This window comes from Phyllobates terribilis, unplaced genomic scaffold (genome assembly GCF_046119375.1).
Source record: "Phyllobates terribilis strain yellow unplaced genomic scaffold, ASM4611937v1 Scaffold_7__3_contigs__length_470593459, whole genome shotgun sequence".
NCBI lineage: Eukaryota > Metazoa > Chordata > Amphibia > Anura > Dendrobatidae > Phyllobates > Phyllobates terribilis.
In genome coordinates, this window is record NW_027362767.1 from 16,471,404 (window position 1) to 16,479,503 (window position 8,100).

Sequence of the window (8,100 nt, forward strand, 5' to 3'; positions counted from 1 at the left end):
TTAGTAATCCAGGATGGGTGTGATATTGTCCTCACACAGAAAGACTTGAATGAAGAACAGGGTTACAGAGGTAGGGGAGAGGTAGAGGAAGAGGTAGGGGAGTGGGCGACAAAACATCTTGTTGGCATTGCAGGAAGATTGGGCATTTTCTTCGAGAATGCCCTGACAGACAAAAAATAACCCAGATGGCACAAATGCCACAGAATATGCAGTAGTAACTCAGGATAAAGTCCTGATGGCCAAAGCACTCCGAAACACCTATCAGCACAAGCAGCCACCGCAACATACTGACATTACATGAGACTAGTCTTATTGACCTACAAATCCTCAAAGAGACGCAACAAGCATCCCCAAAATCTGACCAAACTACATGGGTAATAAAAGGTGCTATCTTCAAAGATGGCATATACGTATCTGCAGAAAACAAATATATATTGCCCAGTAACCTCTTTAGATATGCTGCAGTATTGAGCCATAGCACAGGAGAGATGGTAAAGATCATAAAGTGTTTACAGCATGAGACTTTACTAACTACTCAAAGTTTTGTCTCACCTGCTTTCTTGTCCATTATTGGAACCATTGTCTGTCGTAAGTGTTGAAGTAGAATACACCTGAGTGTTATTGTCACCTGGCATGTTATATCTTATACCAAATCTCTTAAGATGCCAGATTGACTCATTTCACAAGTTATTATATAATATTGGCTAAGTGTCTGTATGTCAGTGTTCATGATAGATATTGATTTTTATAGTTGTTGGCTATATGTGTGATAGGCACCGGAGCGCAGGGCCTAGACCCTCCAGTATGCCGGGCATGGGTCGGATACTCTCTGCGGTCCCCTGGTCGCAAGGACGGTGGTGGCTGTGCCCGACGCCTGGAGCTGCGGAGTCACATTTTAAGGCGCGCTTGAAGACATCAGGGCTAGGCATCAATCGTATCGTCTGGGGTAGAGCATTCCAGAGAACTGGCGCAGCACGAGAGAAGTCTTGGAGACGGAGGTGCGAGGTTCGGATTATGGGGGATGTTAGTCTTAGGTCATTTGTGGAACGGAGGGCACGTGTAGGACGATAGATGAGAGAGTTGATATAAGGTGGTGCAGAACTGTGGAGAGCTTTGTGAGTGAGAGCAATGAGTTTATAGTGGACCCTGTAGCGAATGGGTAACCAGTGTAATGACTGGCACAAGGTGGAGGCATCAGTGAAGCGGCTGGACAGAAATACAACCCTGGCTGCTGCATTCAGGACAGATTGGAGAGGGGAAATTTTGGTAAGAGGGAGACCGATCAGAAGAGAGTTGCAGTAGTCCAGACGAGCGTGAATAAGAGCGACAGTAAGAGTTTTAACAGTTTCAAAAGTGAGAAAAGATCGGATTCTGGAAATGTTTTTAAGATGCAGGTGACAAGAGCGAGTGAGTGATCGGATATAGGGAGTAAAGGAAAGGTTAGTGTCGAATATGACCCCAAGGCAGCGGGCGTGCTGCTTGAGAGTTATGGTTGAACCCTCCAAGGTAATTTCGATGTTAGGTAGAGTTAGGTTAGTAGAGGGGGAAAACACCAGAAGTTCAGTTTTGGAGAGATTCAGTTTAAGATAGAGGGAGGACATTATGTTAGACACAGCAGACAAACAATCCTTGGTATTTTGTATTAGGGTAGGGGTGATGTCAGGGGAAGAAGTGTATAATTGGGTGTCGTCAGCATAGAGATGATACTGGAACCCAAATCACCTAACTCTGGGTTAAGTTGTCTCTCTGTTTCCGGATAAATAGATCCCATGTCATGATACACTCAGGTGGGACAATGTTGACTGTACTGAAGGTTTTGCTCCGATCCTACACCTATTCCAACACATTTGGTTACCTTCCTTTCTGTTACCTCAGTGAAAACCCTTCAAGAGAATAGATGTGGAATCAGACTGTACATTAGCAGAATAATTGGCTAAGATAACAACACTCAAATAAGTTTCTACCCCTAATTTTTTCTCAGGAGAACTGCTACCGAAACCTGAGGTTGTGAAACGTGCTGACTGGGTCCTTGTGAAGGTGATAAAGAAGAAACACTGGCACCAGCCTAAGTGGGAAGGTCCTTACCAAGTCCTATTGACCACTCCCACTGCTGTCAAAATTGCTGAACGTACATCACGGATACATGTGTCCCACTATTAAAAGGGTTGATGGAAGTCTAGGGAAAGTTAGGCAGGGAACAAACCCAGTCTCCTGAAGCATAAACCCAGCTACAAAGGGGGGTTCTCCAAAAGGGAGAATTCATCTCAAACCGGTGAAGACACCCACTTCCCTTTTCCCGGTGGACGGAGACAGGGTAGGCAGTAGAAGAAAAAAAAGATGTACTAGGGACAGTTATTTTGGGAATCCTACACATGGTTATGGGAAATTGGAAGGTAATAGATCCAGCAGGGTGGAAAAGTCCAGAGGGTTGGAGAGGTTTTGGATTTAATAATTTAAATCTCACTTTTGAAGTAGGTCAGACGGTCACCTTTTTGATGGACTTCTGCCTGTTATATAAAGGACGTGTAGATGGAGAACAAGCTGCCAAACTAACTGGGTCAGAAAAATATGTTTGTGTTATAAACCAAAATAACAGGGGAGTCCGAATGTTTACTAGTTGGTCCCTTGCTGGATGGACAACCAAGACTATGGGTATAAAATTTATGGCCACACAGATTTGAAATCCAGGTTCCTCATTAGGAAAAAATAAACTTCCCGTTGCACAAAAAAGGATGATTGTAGCAAAATTAGTATTAATCTTAAAAAAAACCTAAGATGAGAGACCAAAGGTTATATGGTATTGGATCTGATGCATCAGGGACAGACCCAATAGGACATTTCTACATAGAAGTTCAGAATAATACCAAAACATGCCCCAAGGAAAGTATGTCAGAAAGAACCATAATGGAGTCCATGGGTCCCACAGTTGGGTTCACTAACTTAATCTATGAAGATAAACTAGCTCTAGAGACAATCTATGAGGAGAAAAATGAATGGTTAGAATTGCTTAGATGTACTGCAAAAAAGCCTTAACAAACTAAACTGTGTAGCTTGAGCAACAGCCAGACCACAGCTAGGTACTGTCCCTTTTCCCCTACATGATCAGGAGGACCCAGAAGGGTTACAGCACATAATTAAACTATATGGAAAACTTCCTGTCCCCTCAGATAAGGAAAGAAAATGCAAAACATTATCACTTTTATTTCCCCCACTTAAAAAAAACAGATATCCAACAAGGGGTGATTGCTTATCCTGGTAACTATACTTGTTTCAGTCTTCCTGGGAACGGACATGACGAACTCCAGGAGGACTTTTGTAGAGAACTAATCAATGTTTCCCACAACACCAACTACTCAGTCATATGGTCAAAACGGACCACCCTGAGAGAAGACATATGGTGGTCATGTGGTGACAAAAGAATACCAGCCAGATTGCCGTATGGTTCTAAAAGGGATTGTGCGGTTATCCAGCTAGTCATGCCCTTCCACCTATTGTCAACAGGAACATGGTCAAAGGTATGTGGTGGGAGTAGACAGAAGCGTGACACTCCCCGAGAATCCTTAGATTTTAGTGTATACATAGATGACATTGGAGTTCCCAGAGGAGTGCCCAACGAATACAAGGCTAGGAACCAGGTAGCAGCTGGGTGTGAGTCCATCATATGGTGGGTGACAATAAATAAAAATGTAGACTGGATAAACTACATATACTACAACCAACAGAGATTTGTTAATTACACTCGAGATGCAGCTAAAGGGATAGCTGAGCAGCTAGGACCAACTTCCCTCATGGCTTGGCAGAACAGAATGGCATTAGGCATCCTCTTAGCAGAAAGAGAAGATGTATGTAGTATGTTGGAGGATTTTGTTGCAATTTCATCCCTAATAATACTACAGCTCCTGATGGTAGCATCACCAATGCCCTTGATGGACTGACTGCCCTATCTAATAAACTGGCTGAGAACTCTGGATATGTTGACAATTTTTCTTCCTGGATTGAAGGATGGTTTGGGAAATGGTCTGGCCAGGTCACTTCCGCGCTGATATCTCTGGTCATTGTGGCCGGTGGACTCCCTGTTTGTGGCTGTTGTGCTATACTGTGCATTAGAGGACTCGCACAAAGACTTATTGACTCTGCCATAACAAAGACTATGTATGGAGGAATGGAGACTATGGAACCTGATGATAATGATTCTGAACATTATACCTTCCCCGAAAATAAACCAGACTCTGAAATCCGATGGGTCCTGTGAAAACCGTAATAAGAGAACAAAAGCCCCGATGGGTACAGAGATGTGATATTGACATTTACAAAAGGGGGGATGTTATAATTATTTGTGTAATAACTATATAATGTGTGTATATATATGTGTGTGTGTATATATATATACAGTATATATACAGTATATATAGTTTTACTGAAAGGTCCTAGAATGAGTGGAAAGTAGACAGATGTTCTCTTTGCGGTCAGAAACAACTGACTCTGAGATGTGGAGAGACACTAATCATTTCTTTGGAGAAACAGGACGCTTAGAATATAATCTATAGTCTGCTGCAAGAATTCATTTTCGTTGCCTCTTATGTGATTTTGCATTATATATATACTAGAAATAGGCCGGATGCTATTGTAGCACCCTGAGGATTCGGCTGCTACAGGGGTATTGCACCTCAACCCAGAGGTGTGATATTCCACTCCCGGGTAAGGATGGAGTGTGGATCTGAGCTCGGTAGGCTGCATGCACTACACACATCCCATTTCCGAGGAGCAGACCGACGGTACTCCCACTTAGAAATGTGCAGGTACGACCGAGTCTGTTCCTGGCTGGAGTGGGAGGGGGGTGGTACATCCCAAGTAGTGTAGGGGCAGATAGGGGGAGCAGCCTGGGTAAAGTTAGGAGCTCATTGGGTGCTGGTCACCTGAGCTCACACATAGAGGGTGTATATAAGGTGGGCACCAACTAAGAACAGGGTCAGATGCAGAGAGAACAAGTCAGGAGCAGAGGAGAAGAAAGACCCAGAGTGAGAGAGGAGAAGAGAGAGACCCAGAGGCACAGAAGAAAAGGACTCTAAGATCCCAAACTAAATCCCCGGGTGAAGAGTCGGCACAGGGTACCGGAACCCAAGCTGGTGGGGGTAAAAACATTCCCCAGCCAGAAACCGGAGACCGTGGGCAGCGTTTGCCACGGTCACCCACCACATCCACCCCGAAGGCACACCACATGAAGGGTCAGGGAACCCAAGGCCAAGGGTGTCCCAACAGAAGGCCCGAGGGAGCTGGACCTAGGTGGATCACTGGTGGGGACGGCCAGAGAACGGGACAGAAGGAGAGCTCAGGGCCACGCTCCGGACTTATTTGGGGGTTGGCTGGATCCAGGACCTGGTGGACGCAGCACGGCTCGGGTGGTCACTCGAAGCTGGAGTGACCAGTACAACATCTGCAGTAAGTAAACACCCTTAACTGCACAACCCGACTCTGTCTTCACTGCCGTCTGCACTGCACCACCACAACCCCCATCCTCTGCACCTGTCCTCCCTGAGGCTATACCCCTCCCGTTGGGGGTTATCCCACCAAGCTGCGCACCCACCATCAGCCTCAGCGGACCCTGCTGCAGCGGCGGCCACAGTGACCGCATCACAACGGGTGGCGTAGTCGACACAAAAGAACTCTTAATAACATCTGTAGGACTGCCACATAACACTGAGTTTGACGCCCTGGGCACGGGCCGGGTCGCAGCCGCTCGGAGACTACAACCCCCCCCATCTGATCCGGTGCCGGGTATTCCCCTCAAAAAGGAATATGTCCCAGGGGGCGCGTCAACTTTGGCGTAGTCGGCAGGATTACGTGCCCACAACACCCGGGTACTGCGTGCCTGAAGAAAAGTGCAAGTTTACCTCAGAAAGAAGTCTCCCGCCGGTTCCGGAGGGTCCACGCCATCGGACCCCATCACAGGTCGTTTCCAGCCAATTGTCCGCCATTTCCAGCTTGTTCCCGCCATCTGCAGAGTTTCCCGCCACTGGGCGACGCTTCCCGCCAAATCCGAAGATTTCCCGCCTTGGAAGAGCAGCGGACGCCATTATGGGCGTGCCAAAGGAGGGCAAGAGGCCGCCTCCCATCGTGGGCCGGGACAGAAAATGGCGCCAAAAGTGGAAACCGCCCCCACCAACAGAGACTGTGATGCTGGAGGTGTCTGTCAGCGTGAAAGAACTACCCCTGGAGCTGACAGTCACCGAGTTGCCCCGGGACCGCCCTCGAAGTGGGAGGAGACGAAAGAAAAGAACGAAGATGGGTGCCGCCTGGAGGAGTCTGGAGCGAGCGCACCCGGAGGCAAGAAGCCTGGAGAGGAGTAGCAGAGAAGCTCACCCGGAGATGTCCAGAGAGCAGAGCAGCACCGGCCCGCTGGCCAGGAGCCTGCTGGAAGAAGAGCAGAGCAGCACCGACCCGTTGGTCAGGAGCCTGCTAGACACCACGACCCCACTAGGCCTAGTGGAGGTCCTTGCACAGCTCCCCCGAGACCGGGAGTGTGCACAGACTGCCCTGGAGGGCCTCGCACGGAGGATGGCCCGGGTACAGCGCGAGATATTGGCGGAATGGAGCCGGGAGATGGCCCAGCAAGCTGAAACCAAGACCCGGAGCACGCCAGCCAAGATGAGGAAACAGACCGCCTCTGAGGATGGCGCGGGAGGACCAAAGGCCGGAGACGGCGCCGAGAAGGGAGCCGAACGCATGGAGGCAGGTAAAGGGGACGTCTACACCCCAAGCCGGGACACCGCCCACCTGCCCCAGCTCCCCGTCGCAGAGCCCGAAAGTCCCCCTGCTGTGCCCGAAAACGCCATGTCACCGACGCAGACTAGGCCCCAACCGGAAGCCGCCGCCGCGACCCCTGTGACGTCACACGCCTCGACCCCGAGCGTGACCAAGCAGGAAGTACCACCAGCCTGGTCGCAAGGCCTAGTGCCCCCGGGCGCCGCAATACCAACAGCGCCCCCTACCTCCGCGGAGCCTCCGGCCTGGCCGCAAGGCCAGGTAGCCCAGGGTGCCGCCGTCCTAACGGTGCCCTTCACCTTCCAGGTGCCCCAGGCCTGGCCGCAAGGCCTGGGCAACCCGGGCGCCACCACCACCGCGCCCGCACCCGTAAAACCAAGGGTGCCGCGTCTGGGAGAGGACTTGTTTGCCCAGCACACGTGGCCGGACGGGCAGCCTTTCATCTGGCCCCAGAAATATTATGAACTGGAGCACCAGAGGAGAGTTGGGGCCATGTGTGCACCCCTGATTCCGGCTCCGAAGCCCGTGATAAGGATCTCGCCTCCTCTGGAAGAAGCCCAATTTGAGTGGGACCCCACCGGAGAAGACCTAATGGGGTTCACTCAGGAAACCAGGGCAGCTGCAGCAGAGCGTGCTGAGTGTTGCCGACAGCAGCTCGAAGAGTTTGCGAGGGAGCGGAGAGAGAGGCGGGTCCGGGAGCAACAGGCCCAAGTACGGAGCGCCGAGCAGAAGAGCCGAACCAGGAGGGACCCCCGTGCAGCGCACAGTCCCCGTACCACCGGGACTGTAATAAAGTTCAACCAGCAGCATGGGTGGGGCTTCATCAGAGACAACAACACCCCCGGCGACGTCTTTGTAACGCGCAGAGACGTTGAGTCCCATCTGCCGGAGGGGCACAGAGGTCGTGACCTTTATATCGGAGACGAGGTCACCTTCACCCGGCACAAGTGTGCCAAAGGACCTTACGCCCTCCACGTACACCGCCTGACGGAGGAGGAGTTGCGGTGCGAGGAGGAAGAGCAAGAGGACCCGGACGGGTCTGAAGTTACAACCAGCTACAAGCAAAGAGCAGGAGGAAGACGCCGTTGAGTGCGGCAGAGCAGTAGATGTAAATAGTTACCCAACCGGGTACCAAAGAAACTGTTGCTACATATATATAGTCCCCGTTGGGACCAGCATGAGTGAACTGTTTACCCGTGTACCCCTTAATCCCACAGGCTGAGGACTGTGAGCAGCCATTCCCTTTCCCTTTACCTGGCCGAGGACTGAGAGCGGCCATATCCCTTGTAAATAGTTGCGCGTCCTAAAGCGCCCCCTACCGGTTTTATAGGAAAACCA